General features: G+C 39.6%; 1 long non-coding RNA gene across 1 annotated transcript in view; it reads left to right on the top strand.

The window, feature by feature from the left end:
* Positions 1-14,407, top strand: part of LOC126271972 (uncharacterized) — a 187,543-nt gene extending 173,136 nt beyond the window's left edge. Inside the window, exon 3 of the long non-coding RNA XR_007549161.1 lies at positions 14,304-14,407. This is a non-coding gene — a long non-coding RNA (uncharacterized LOC126271972). The remainder of the gene's footprint in view (positions 1-14,303) is intronic.
* The last annotated feature ends 527 nt before the right edge of the window (positions 14,408-14,934 follow it).

Below are 14,934 nucleotides of genomic sequence, written 5' to 3'. Positions count from 1 at the left end.
AGGTGATAGGATACTTTTGATCACACAGTGTATCTGAAAAAATTGTAAACATTCTCATCCAGTGATACTGGAAAATTTCTTTAAAAATGTTCTCAACCAGTATTGCTGTTGTAGCATGTACGTTAAAGATATCTCTGCATAGAAATATCAGAATCAAATTGTATCTCAAGAACTGAACTGTACCTCAAGAAATGAACTGCACCTCAAAAATCAAATGTATGTATGTGAAATGAATAAACGAAAAAAGTTGTTACCAACGTCTTTGTTGTTGTTATTTACATAAGAATTTATCCCCTGTTGCATTCCTCCTTAAGACCTTGGTGTGTTAAGGAGTATGCGTCATTGCAAATGTATTGGTGCCAATAATTGTCTATTTTGCACCTGCAATGACTTTATTTTTATTATTTCTTAGTATTAATCTGTCTGTTATATTATTAACAAGTTACCAAGTGGAAAAGTGGGTGAGTGTTGCATAAAGCTCAGGACACGCAGTTAAATTTTCAAAATTCAAATGGCTCTGAGCACTATGGGACATAACATCTGAGGTCATCAGTCCCCCAGAACTTAGAATTACTTAAACCTAACTAACCTAAGGACAGAACATGAGCTACCATCCACACACCAGAAGCAGAGAATGAAGCAGTCGGTCGGGGTAGGAAGTCCCGATGAGTTGGTGTCTTGCTTCTTCTCTCGCCGTCCCACGGCACAAGTTTCAGGTGAAGCGAGGTCTGATCACAACTAGAGCCAATCACAACAACTGACATCATACTAAAGACGGAAAAACTGCTTATTTGAGCTTGTATTCCTCACGTATAATAATTTTTCATAGTAGGTTGATAGCTGACTGACGAGGGTCAAGTGTCCCGAAAAACACGTTGAAGTTGCTGCATTATGGCCGAATCTGGGACATTTCTCTTGAGGTAACTTTTCACCTTAAACAAAGTTGCAGCCATTCAGTGAGAGTATACAATGATGAAAGTGAGAAAACTTGTCACCTCTAAAATCATGGTGCTGTGAACACCCTTTTCACTAGTCTTTGTACCTGTAATTGAACGTCGTTACTGACGGTTTTGAACTAAATGCGTACTTAAACCGTCAGAAACTGAAAGATGTAACAAATATACTTTTAGGAAAGATTAGTCACTTCAAATGGTGGGTCGGTCTGTGGCAGTTTTCAGCTCTTTGTAATAAATAATTTGGCTAACAACTACGAACAAGGACACCGAACCGCCAATCCGATCTTCCCTCGGCGCCTGTTAAGCGGAGAAGAACAAGATGAGAGAGGTGTCGACACGCAGTTAAGATAATGTTGCCATGTCTTCCAGCTTATGTAACACAGCACCAATGCCGAAGGAGTCCTAAACGCTTAACAGGGACACATGAACTAGTGAGGGCATTACACAAATAACAACATCGACTGCTGCAGCAAATGCTATGCAACTGCTAAATGTAGACAGCATGTACATGAACGACTGCAATGAGACGCCTACCAAATATAACGAAAAAAATGGAAAGAGCTAAAAAATGCGAATGTGTTTTGATCTGAAACACTCTGCGCATAGATTAGTACCTCCAAAGCAAATACAGTTAACTAAGGAAAGGTGGAAATAACTTAATATAAGCCACTTTGTAGACAACATCTAAAATGTGGATAACCGATTATTAGTCGCAGTCACCAAACCTCAGTAGGATTATTGCTTCATCGTGTAACGACGAAGTTTTAACCTTTCAGACTAAGAAATTACTAAAAACTGTAGTTGCCTACACAGCCGATGTAAATCGTAACTGTAGATGCATAAGAATAAAAAGGCCTGCATGTCAACCAGAATGGTATATAGCAAAATGTTACTGCTTGTCAGGCCCTAATTCTCCTGCTCACTCACCATATCGACCCTACACTTATCGCCCTGTCCCCAGCTTATCCTTTCAAAGCAGACGTTCTACTATCTATTGCCTGCAGAGAAGAGCTTCAGTCTCATCATAAAATACCTTCAATATTTCATTTTAAAAATTTACAAGAGTTTTTAACTTTATTAATGTGCGACGATCTGTTTCAACAACTAATAAAAGTGTTAATCTTATCATTTTCAATTTGCTCGGCGGTACAATGGATAAGTGTCAGATAACAAATCATGACGGTCCAAGTCTTAATCCGGCGTTGGTCCAAAGACTTTTTTTTTACATGTAACGGTTCTTTCACGTTTGACAATGATTTGTTAATGTGAGTAATGCGTGGTCGAACCATGGCTCGTTTCCGTCTTAAGCTGCAGGGCCGCTTACAACAGACTGGCTGAATGAGTTGAGAGGTCGGTGAAAGCAACGGAACCTTGGTTAGAAAATTACTGTGGTGTTCGAACCATCGTTCAGGTTGATAACAACTTTATCGTTATATGTATACATGACGTAGATTTCCTTTGTATCCTTGGGTAACATTATTAAATACTTTTGAGTGATAAAAGAAATATATACTCCCATCAACCAACCTTTGCTCCTCAGGCCAAGGGAATAAAATTGCACTAAATAAATATCCTCATTTTTCTGAAGATACGGATAAAATAATATAACTCGGTGGTACAGCAGACAATATCCCAAAAAACACGTATGATAACTTAGTCGGCCGGTGTGGCCAAGCTGCTCTAGGCGCTTCAGTCTGGAACGCGCGACCGCTACGTTCGCAGGTTCGAATCCTGTCTCGGGCATGGATGTGTGTGCTTTGCCGTTTACATTTCTCTCTAGACCGCATTTCCCTACATTTAGTGACGTGTCGATAGTATCATCTTCACAGGATCTCTCATGTGGCAATACAAACATCGAGGCACAGAGAAGCCTCGACAAAGCAGAGTATGACCAGGAAAAGAACCTACGCAGTATCTTTCTTTTTTGACAGTACTCCTCCGCATGGGAACTCAAGAAAAAGTTCCAGAATTCTAGACTCGCTCTCGAAGCGAAACTTTGGGCTTTTGTTCTGTAAGCCAGCCTTGCTTTGTTAGCCAATGAAAGTTTGCTCTCTAAAGTGGTTCTTTTCAGTATAATACCATTTGAAATATATAAAAGGAATCATACCTTCATTTTATAAGTTAGATGTATAAGAAAGATTTAAAATAAACTTCCAGAAAAAACATCTCAATACCAAAAAATAATTAGTGTAGATTAAAGGAATTCCGTGAATGTATTTGCCTAGGTAATTTATTTAAGTAAGTAACAAATGCAAGAGCGCAGGGTAATGGAAGCGCTAAATAAGCCATGGCAAATGTAATATACCGGTACATTAATGAAAGGTGTAACCGCCAGAATGTTGAATCCAAGCGTGCAAAAGTGCATGCATTGCGTAGTACAGATGCCGGATGTCAATTTGTGGGACGGAGTTCCACGGCTGTTGCTATTGGTCGTCCAATACACGGGCGGTTAATCCTGTTTGTGGAATGACTCCGCAATTGTCGTCCAATGATGTTCCATACGTGCTCGACTGGAGACGAATCTGGTGATCGAGCAGATTAATGTTACATGTCGACATTCTCTAGAGCGTTTTGGGTTACAATAGCGGTACGTGGAGTGTTATCCTGTTGGATGAAACAACCTGGATTGCTGTTCATGACTGGCAGCACAACAGTTCGAATCAACAAACTGACGTACAGTTTTGCAGTCAAGGTTCATGGGATGACCACAAGAGCGCTCGTGCTGTCATACGAAATGGCACCTCAGACTTCAATGTCGCAGAAGGAACATCCAGCTTCTCGTACACCTATTAAACGACCTCATTAAAACTTAGTGAGGAGTTGATAATGTCTCTTGAATCACATCAGCTCGCCACGTCCAATCTCAAAGGTAGCTAACGCTCACAACCGTTACAGTGTTTATCTAAAGCAAATATGATTTGCGTTCTCTTTGTGCTTGCTTCAGTTTTTTCCATCAATTGATGTGCGTATGGCGAAAGTGATTCGTCACATTGACAAGTCTTCCATTTTCATGACAGACAGATTTTTCGAAAAATAAAGGAATTAATGCACCAGAAAATGTGTCAGTCTTATTACACAAACGGACATGTAACGAACGTGGAAGTTCGCTGCTCTGAGGGATTCCGTTTTTACGTGTGTAAAAACATGTCACGTGAATTCGTGCGACGTCGCTTCGATTCGATGCCATACTCTGAAAAGCTGCAACATATAGTTAACATATTTAACACTTAATTTCATTGGTCGTTTAACCATTGCTATCTACGTTCCTATGCAAAGATGTGCTCCGTTGTTTCTATGGTTGCTATTGGTCACGGGGTATGCTAACAACAATGCTGTGTCACCTAAACCGTCGAGGACCGTTGCCTAGCAATTACTTCCGTATTCTCTCGAATACCAGAAGTGCCTATTCGAATTCGTTGCTTGAGTTATTGAAAGAAAGAAGCTTCAGCTTTGATTAAAGTGCTGTAGCGTTAAATTTTGTGTTTCGAGAACAACTATCGGAACATTTGAAAGTTCTTAGGGAGCTTTAGAAGCTTTGAGCGAAGCGAACGCCCAGCTTCAGAAGTGAGGAGCATTGTACCCGCAAGAGGTATGAGGCATTCTCGTATCTATCACCTATTTATTTACATTACGGAATTACCTGTAGTTAGAATTTCGTAGAAACTTTTAATTTTCTGTGTACCTAGTGGAGAAATGCCAGCAGATTGAAGCGTGTGGTGGAGTGTGATGTGATTGCAGAACCTGAAGTTATTAACAGTAAAGTGAAACAGAATTTTGTTTTAATTTTTAATGGAAATTCAAGTATTAAGTGTTTGCTTTTTCAGGCAGACCTCTATACTTTCTTTTTGACGAAGTTAATGTGTTTCATCTTGTATTCTCAAACGAATTTCTTAGTTCCACAACGGCAAAAATGTCAAGCGCATTATCCTTTTGCACCCGATTGCTTTGACCCATGACATCCTATGAGACGTCATGACTTTATGTTGAATTGGATGCAAGCGGAATGCTATTAAAGGTGTTTGGATTACTTACCACTGAAATCTGTGATGCCTGTAAACTATGCTGCTATTCCAAATACGTCGCGACATACGAGGGTTTGGTTTGGGAGGAACTTGAGACCACAGCTTAAACTGCCGACCGAGCGAGGTGGCGCAGTGGTTAGCACACTGGACTCGCATTCGGGAGGACGACGGTTCAATCCCGTCTCCGGCCATCCTGATTTAGGTTTTCCGTGATTTCCTAAATCGTTTCGGGCAAATGTCGGGATGGTTCCTTTGAAAGGGCACGGCCGATTTCCTTCCCTAACCCGAGCTTGCGCTCCGTCTCTAATGACCTCGTTGTCGACGGGACGTTAAACACTAACTACCACCACTAACTACCACCTTAAACTGCCGTGGAAAAACTAGTAACGAATATATTTTTATTATGTTTACTGACAAATATTTGGTTAAGGATAGGCAGGACCTTCAAAGCACAAGATAAATTTTTGTGACCGAAACGATTAGGGATTATGATTATCATTTGATTCTTATAGTTATTTAGCTGTGTTTTTAATGTGGGAAGTTTGTCGAGGGTGAGATTAGCCATAACTAAAGTGCAATGCTCAAAAGATCGTGAGTAAAACGAGTGATAATGTTGTCCATAATTTTTTAATTTACAAATATTTGGCCATTTTTCGAATATGACCCTTTAAGATGCTGCGCTTATGAAATTCATTGTTCCTAAAAGGCTCGATTTGTTTATACTGGTCGCTCACTCTTGCGGTGCATAATGGATTTGTGTCCTTTTGTTTTCGGTTTTTGAACTATTTATTTTCGTTTGTAGTGTGATCTCAACATATTTTCTTTCGGTTTATTCTAAAGGAATCTGTGGATATAATTTTTCGATTAAGATAATGTATGTGGCTTTTGTTTTGTATAGTTGTCCTCGGTATAGCAATAGACTTGACTCGAAATATGATTCCACCTATCCATTTGTATGTCTTTTTATTTCTTTGGCTTTGGTTTAGTCTGGAGAAATATTTGTACGTCATTCTTGCATTATGAGATTTGCACGTGTGTGTGTGTGTGTGTGTGTGTGTGTGTGTGTGTGTGTTTGGGGGAGGGGTGAGTCTGGAATTGCTGTTTTTGAATGAGCTGTGTAGGTCCAGTGTATACCGCGATACCATTTGTGTGTAATTTTTTTACATGTTTAGGTTTAGCACATAAAAGTTTCTGTGTGATATTTATCGATTACGTCGTTTTGCGGGGTTGTGTGTGATACCGCTGTCTTCCTTTGAGAAACAGGTCAACCGAAGAATGGTATTGCAATTCTGCCAGTTTTGCAGTATCTTCTGTTTATGTTAGAGACATTGTAGAGGATCTGTTATCACTGGCTGTTAAAGCTGTATTGGTACAGCGTACGCTGCGATTAAGCTTGGCTTTCCTCTCTATATTTCAGTTTGCGTCATTCTGGAAGCATATGTGTGTGTGTATTACTTTCCAGTTATGTTGTTTTGTGGAGGTGTTTAGTACTACCGACTTCGTTTCATCTGTATAGGCCAAGCAAATCATTCGAATCCAATTTTGTATTTTCTGTATGTTTTCGTTCGGTTTATTCTAAAGGAATTCGGAAATGTTCTTAGGCTTATTAACCTTTTTTAGTATGTACTCACCCAAAATTCTCACGTTACCGCGATTTTCGTTACACTTTCATTTCATTTACTGATTCAGATACTTCACATGGTTTTTTGTTTGTTAAGAACTGCATTATACAATACACAAAGGTATATTTTAACAGAAATAATCGATTTCTGTCTCGGATCACATCATCATCGGGTCCAAAAACCGTCTCAGCTATTCGCCTGAGTAAATGGAATCGCAGTTATCGGATGTTCGTTGTTCCGTCATTGATACTAGCTGGGCACATATAACATTATGTCCGTTTAACCTCGATAACTTTTTTTCCCAATAGTCGATATACATAGATATATCAATGATGGAGCTTTGTACATAAGCTAACTACTATTCCAATTAAGCAACTGCATAGAAGACATGATTTTTGGACCCGATGATTTTCTGCTTCTAGACCGAAATCGATCGTATGTAACAAAATATGCCATTACAGCTGCGTATTGCGTATCGCAGTTCTTAACATTCATTAAAGCTCTCCAATACCACCTCCATAAAATGTTTAATGTTTGTTTTTCATTGTAATGGTCTATTTTGCGTTCGCCGTCTTGAAGAATGTCATCGGACTCTTATTAAATGTTATCTGTGGTTGTTGTAGTATCTCGTGTGAACTATCCACTTTACTACAAATATGAGTCGTGGGTCAGAGCAGACGGATAGAATTGTAGCATGCTCTGTTCCTTTGAACTGTTGAGATTCACAACAACTATGATAGCGATCTTTCTCGCTTGTCAATTACATATACATAGTGTCTGTGGTCATAACAGGGTCATGCTGCTAGAATTTTCTTACGTCTATGAAAACGAACACATTTTGGAAATTGATGCCAACTGTTTGGTGTCATGCTGAGTTGACCTTCCTCCATAACAAAAGAGTATAACGCTCTTATTGGTTTATGAAACTGATTTAAGAGCTTGGAGTATTTTTAGTGGTAAATGCTTTGTAAGCTTATTAGTTATTCGGGCGTTTTCGTCTTTTAGGCACTGCTGTATATCTTTCAATAGCAAGGCATGATTATTTCGTCTGACATAGATTTAAATTATTTAAAATTTTACTGCAGTGCTTGTTTGCCTATTGATATCGACATTGCTATAAAATAATGTGGTCTGTATTTGCTGGATTTGCTATTACTGGGATTTTATTTAATGTTGACCACAGGGTATGCTAACAACAATGCTATGTCACCTAAACCAAGGAGGACCTTTGCCTAGCAATTACTTCCGTATTCTCTGGAGTACTGGAAGTGTCTATACGAATTCGTTGTGTGATTTATTCAGTAAAAGAAGCATCAGCTGTGATTCAAGTGTTGTAGCGATGAAGTTTGTGTTTCAAGAACAACTAAGGAAACTTTCTAAAGTTCTTGCGGAGCTTCAGAAGCTTTGAAGTACGCTAACGCCCAGTTTCAGAGGCGAGGTGCATTATACCCTCAAGAGGTATGAACCATTCACTTAAATGTAACCTATTTATTTACCATACAAAATCATCAGCAGTTAGCATATCGTACAACCCTTTCAATGAATGTGAGTTTAGTGGAGAAGTGCTGGCAAGTTGCAGTTTTACGACGGACCGTTTTGTGATTTCGAAATATGTTATTAGTACAGTGTAGTATGCGAAAGATCACTTTGTCTTAATTTTTATATTCAAAGGTTAGGTCCGTGACTTGTAGACACAAACCACTTTACTGAGTTTTTGACGAAGTTCACGTACGTTACTCATACTTTTACAAATTAATTACTTAGTTTCACAATGGTAGGTGTGTCACCAATCTCCTTGGTTCTCATTTGTACATACATGTCGTCTGTGATCATTGTACAGTCATGCCGCTAGAACTTTCTTTCGTCTGTGAAGAAGAAGACGCTGTGAAAACTGATGGCAGCTGCTTAGAGTAACATTGAGTAGATTGTCTCTGTAGCAAAAGAGTTTTCGTCTCCTGTTGCTTCAGGAAATTGAATTAATATCTTGGAATGTCGTCAGTTGTTAAATCCATTGGGAGTTGAATAGCTATTCAGGTTTTTTCATTAGATTCTGCTGAATATGTCTCAGTTGCAAAATACCATTATTTTGTGGTATATATAATCATTTATTTAAATTTTTTAATTCTACTCGTTTCACCTATCCTATCTACGTTTCTAAACAGTGTAGAGCTCTGCAGTTACTGGCGTTGCTGATTAATGTTGATCACAGTGTATGCTAACATCAGTGTTGTGTTACATAAACTGTTGAGGGCCATTGCCTTGCAATCACTTCCGTATTCACTCGAGCACTTGAAATAACGATACGATTTCTTCGTGTGAGTTTTTGAATTAAAGGAGGTCCAGTTTTGGTGCATACATTGTACTGTTACACCTTGTGTTTCGAGCTGAAGTAACGAAACATTTTAAAGTTCTTGAGGACTACTGGAGGCTTTGAACTAAGCGAACGCCCAACTTCAGAAGCGAGGTGCATTGTTTCAATACACCATGCAGCTACAAAGGTTGCAAGACAACTTGACTTGTAGGGACAGTTCTCTTTGCTGAGGTTTTGACAATTTCAGTTGCTGGAGTCGTCATTCTCAAATTTATTATTTAGTTTCACAACGAGAACGGCGTCATCTACTTCTGTCACCTATTCTTTTATCTTATACCTTCTGTGAAGAAGAAGACAATTCGTAAACAAGTTCCAGCTGCGGAGGATCATAATGAGTTGACATGGTCCCATAGCCAAAATATTTTTCTTTTCTGTTACTCAAGAAAATTAAATGAATATCGTGGAGCATCGTTAAATTTTAATTACGTTGGGAGTATATAAGCTGTACTGGTGTTTTCTTCATTCAAATATTGCTGGGAAAGTTTGAACGCAAATATGGTTGTAACGTCGTACGTGTTGTTGTTTGGTTCACATGGCGCTGAAGAGTGCTTCTAGATTTAGTGTTGAACTTACGTTGTTGATGACTGTGCCAAAAAGAAAGAAAGGTGCAGCCATTTGAGAATACAGTAAGACAACGGATATAATCCCGTCAGACACTGGGGAGAGATTTGAGAGTTAAACCACCACACTGTTGCATAGATTATTAAGAAGTAACTTCACATCCCCAGCAAGATATTCCTTTTAGTACACAGTAATTAAAATACCGTTCCTGTCTCAATGAGCCATATTGAATGAACGTAGGGTAGTAAACAAATCGCAGCATAATGTCTGGCGAAATGCGAAGTTTAAATAACTATACTCGGTGTAAGTCTGAAGCATATGTAGCGTTCCACTGTCTTGCTAATAGCACTGACTGTCTAATAGTGATAGTTTTAAATAACTTATACCAAACCAAAATTATATGTTGCAGATTAATGTACCACATAATGATCACACTTTAGGCTGTCATCAAAGAACTAGTGTAATTTTAGTTCTTCTAATTGGAATTAGTAAAAAGGAATTAAGATAATGAATTCCTGACCAGTCATAAATGGATAAACTTTTTCAAGTAAATCAATGATATTTTTCCTTGCGAGACACTCGTGAGACTTCACAATAAGATTTTCCCCGTCGACACGGTATAGCCTTATCTAACATGCTGCCCGTTATCGTTGCAGCAATGTTCCGACGCATCAAGACGTTTTTCTCCCGGTGTGTGGGAGGGGAGAAAGACGAAGGTCTGCGACTGGACAAGACCTTGGTCGCTGCTCGATGTACCTTCGAGGTGAGCCACGCCACGTTGCATTACTGATATCATAATAAGCAAGGAATTGACGTTTTAGAGCTACTTCACTGTACATAGGTTGGTCAACAGGTATTACAGACTGTCACGATTTACTGTAAATGACTCTGCGGCTCACTATAAACATCCCATGTGACAATTCATTATGAACAATACATCTAAGACAGGAAACTCTACTAGAGTATTGTCTATGACGATTGTGTGTTGTTTTCCGTACACGAAAGTGGTACGTTTATGGGAACAGTGAAGTTCAAAGTGATAAAACAGTAAAAATTCGACAAAGAATTAAAATGTAAAAATGTCTAAAAATATTACTTACACACGAAGGCACACGCAAGGACGAGCGATCCCCCCCCCCCCCCCCCTCCACACACACACACACACACATACACATAATTACAAAAATTATATTTAATGTCATTTCGATACGTGGTAAATAAGTGATTGCGTTTCACTAGTTTAGTAGAATATTCTGAAGCACCAACTAAAAAACTTGTCACCTCTGAACAATATGGAGGGATCGTTGTCAGTTTTCGCGACCGCATCTAAAATATAGCCACAGATGAATGTCACTGGCGAAAGGCTGGATTTGTTGATCACTGGAGCGAAACAGAAATTGCTGCTCTCGTCAACACACTAAAGCCTTCAACCTCATCTCCAGAGATACACAATTTTTTTTAAAATTTACTATATCTCGAAACCAGTAAAATAAATGGCTGTTCTCCACTTAATTTCACTTCTGCCTTCTGATCAAAAGATAACGTGCACAGACATTATGGCACATAAAAATATTACGCCACAGTCATTACAGATTTAACTGTCTTCTCATTAGACTAAGAAGACATTAGTTAGAAATGTGTCCTATTCGGATAGAAGTCTGGGTTACTTGAGTATGTGAAAGTGATATATATACAAGGTCGGACTTGATCTGATGATTGGCCAGTCACACCTTTTCCTACAGTCGTATGTCTTTCTCACGTGCAGTATAATGGCACGTTGTCTCGATGGGTTAGTTGTCCACAGACCTCCACGGCTGCATGAAATGCCTGCTCTTTTCCTCAGATCCCACAGGCTCCTGCCAGTCTCGTCCATGTTACTAGCACATTATATCCCCCCTTGTGGCATTAGATAAGATAAAGTTGATAGTCCAGCCAAAGGCGATTAAATGGTTGCAACAACTCTACTGACGGCCATTAAAATAAATACTCACCAACCGGGAAGTTGTGTCTACCATTAGTTGAGAGTGCCTGGACTATGATGCTGATACAGAGGTGCTTGAGAATGGAAAAGTCCCTAATAAATTGTAGAGAATTATGCTGAAATTTCTTGTAAGAGCAAAGTTTAACATAATATGCGTCCAAGACAGGTGACTGGTTGAAGACAAAATTGCAAACCATCTGGTTGCTCTAAGAGTTGCCTGGTAACTGGGATTAATATATGATGACCAAAGGAAATGTATTCCAGAATTCCAGGCTTGGAAGCCTAATGTTGTTTTCAGAGGAGTCAGGCAATAGAGAAACTGGAACTGTCAGTAAAAACTGTCACAGTCCCACTTACATTCCTTTCCAGAGAAAGAACACAGAGGAACAGAGCATAGCCGGCCGCGGTGGTCTAGCGGTTCTTGGCGCTCAGTCCGGAACCGTGCGACTGCTACGGTCGAAGGTTCGAATCCTGCCTCGGGCATGGATGTGTGTGATGTCCTTAGGTTAGTTAGGTTTAGGTAGTTCTAAGTTCTAGGGGACTGATGACGACAGATGTTAAGTCCCATAGTGCTCAGAGCCATTTGAACTATTTGAACAGAGCATAGAAAAATCATGGCGTTACTGTACCTCAAATAATTCCTCTGTAACCCTTTGTCACTCCAGCGTAACAGTTTGCCCGTAGCATAATGGTAGCTATTACTGTCAATAATTTATACTCACTATCGCTATCTACAGGCCCATGTATTCTTAGGAAGTGTTACACTTCGTAACACCTGTACATGTTAAGAAGTAGCGCTATCTCTGAATTATAAACGTGCTCTTTATGATAAAACTAATAAGTTGTTTTCCAACAGGAACGTCAATTTTCGCTTGACCTGTTCTTTGTCGAGCTGCTGCAGAAACGTCTGCAGGAAGAAGAAGAAGAAATCCATGCTGCTCCGGTGAGTGTAAATTAGATCTGTATATGTAACAATAGCGTTTGGTTTTAAATTGCATTTTTCGTTTCCTGTTCACATCATCACTGACTCACGAACGTGATACTGGTTAATGCTCTGCTTCCGGGTGTTTTGCCGAGTTGCTTGGATTTGTGAAAAATGCTTCGATGACCGTGCCTGGGGTGCAGCGAGTTTTGCCGTTATGTGCACTCGATCCCTGGACTCCATCTAGTCTGGGAATCTGAAGGACACGTCTCGATCTGTCGTTGAATTACTCTGCGTACAACAGGAACAACATCTCGGCATAATTCCCAGAAGTACTTCAATAACCAATCGCGCAAGGAAAAAATTTGTACATCATGACACAATAGTATTTGTTTAGTATTACTAGTTGGTCAGTCGTGGACTGAGTAGTGATGTTACTTGTATATTAAAATCAATCACTGTATAAATATCATCAATAAGTGTAGCTAGCAAAATTATTGATAATTGTAGCACTTTGTAAAAAGCGTCCATGTTAGAATCTAGCATATTTTCTGTATTACTCTACATGTTGGCTATCAGAAAACTAATTAAGTTCTTTTCCAACAGGAGCGTCAGTTTACGCTGGACGCATTTTTTGAGGAGCTGCTGCAGAGACGTCTGCAGTGAGAATTGGAAATCCACACTGCTAGGGTGAGTGAAACTTCTATCTGCAGACTTTAGTTTCTAATTGTATTTCTAGTTTCATGGCCACATCGTAACTCCCTTCAGAACAGTAACCCGCGTTTCCTTATTTTCCGACTCTACAATTGTACTTTTTTAATGTCACTGAAATGCTGTTAGCTTAGGCACATCGACAAGCATACAAAATGCAAAATTCTATGGTCGAACCGTAAATTTTATTGTACTGAGCTGTGGGTGGTTATTACGATGCTTGCAATACTTTTCTTCTACAACAGTTTTAAATTGTGAGCGGATATGCAGTCTTTTTCCACAGTATATTCTTTCGCCCTAGTATTGCTAGGGTCCACTAAATTTTAAGAATCAACGGTACAATATGATTGCCTGTCCTTTCATAGAATGGCCAAAGTTTCATAAAACATTCTTTTCTCCTCCCGTCCACGAAACAATAATCAAGTTTTCAGTATAGTTTCACCTTTAAGCATGGCACGCAGCTTTTACTTGGTCTTTTGGTTCCGTTATTTCATGCTGCATCTATGTTTATTTTTCTGATATATAATTATACATGACGCCCTCCGAATTTCAATTCAACATTTGGAAACTTGTTTTAAGAAACTCTACGATTCTGACATAAGTGCATATACCAATAGTCTCAGTTGTCTCAGTTACTTTATGCATAGAACTTACTTATGTATAATGGTCACTATAATGGTAGAAATATTCTGATACTTGTAACAACCATTTGCCATCATGATACAATGATTATCTAATCCATTTCATCAGAAGGAACTGCACTCAGGGAGCAGGATAGAGGCAAACAGCCATTGCTGGTAGTTCTCACATTTAAATTCTTATTTATGATACTTAGCATCATTGAGCTGATGAGTATGGGCGAGAGGAGCATCCCTCCGGTGAGCCAATATCTAGGGTGCAGAACAATTTATAAAAATATTGTCATTACACTATTTTATTGGCCCGTAACTACGAAGCGCCTTACACTTTTTCCGATAGCTATTAACTAGTAACTGTGCTTCGCGTCTGCTTTGCAGTCTGAACAGTATCGCTACAGAAACCGATCCTATATATGCTCCGCGTCAAATGATAATTTATGTTTTATTTACATATTATGTCGTATCAACCAATCATAATGTGATCACGTTTCTAAATCTGAAATTTAAATTTGTCGACAGGTTATTCCAGTGGCCTCCCCGCCAACCACTGAGGCTCAACACTCTTCATAGCCACCAAATCATATGCTGCCTGTTGGGGGCGCCGCCGTCAACTCGGCGCCAGGAGAAGACAGCCTTGCTGTTGAACTGTTCGGCCGCGATACCGTGGCCAATACCACCTGAAACCACAGTTTGCCGATTCAATAAAACTTCGGCTTAATGGGATAACATGGTTTCGTTATTTATTTTAGTTCAAATGGTTCAAATGTCTCTGAGTACTATGGGACTTAACAGCTATGGTCATCAGTCCCCTAGAACTTAGAACTACTTACACCTAACTAACCTAAGGACATCACATAACACCCAGCCATCACGAGGCAGAGAAAATCCCTGACCCCGCCGGGAATCGAACCCGGGAACCCGGGCGCGGGAAGCGAGAACGCTACCGCACGACCACGAGATGTGGGCTTTTAGTTCTAGTGAGGTGCCGTTATGGGTAAACGCGGGCCTCGCATTTGGATTCACAGTGGATAACCCAGTAATTCGTCCATCAATATCTAGGGTTTCGGCGGTTTCTCTAAGCCAATTAAGGTAACCGCAAGGTTGGTTCCTTCGTAATAACTCTGGTACTATTTTATCCACAATCCGAGCT

The sequence above is a fragment of the Schistocerca gregaria genome, chromosome 5, assembly GCF_023897955.1.
Source record: "Schistocerca gregaria isolate iqSchGreg1 chromosome 5, iqSchGreg1.2, whole genome shotgun sequence".
In the NCBI taxonomy this organism is placed as follows: Eukaryota; Metazoa; Arthropoda; class Insecta; order Orthoptera; family Acrididae; genus Schistocerca; species Schistocerca gregaria.
Note: the sequence above shows the minus strand (reverse complement) of the source record. Positions and strands in the feature narration are given on the sequence as shown.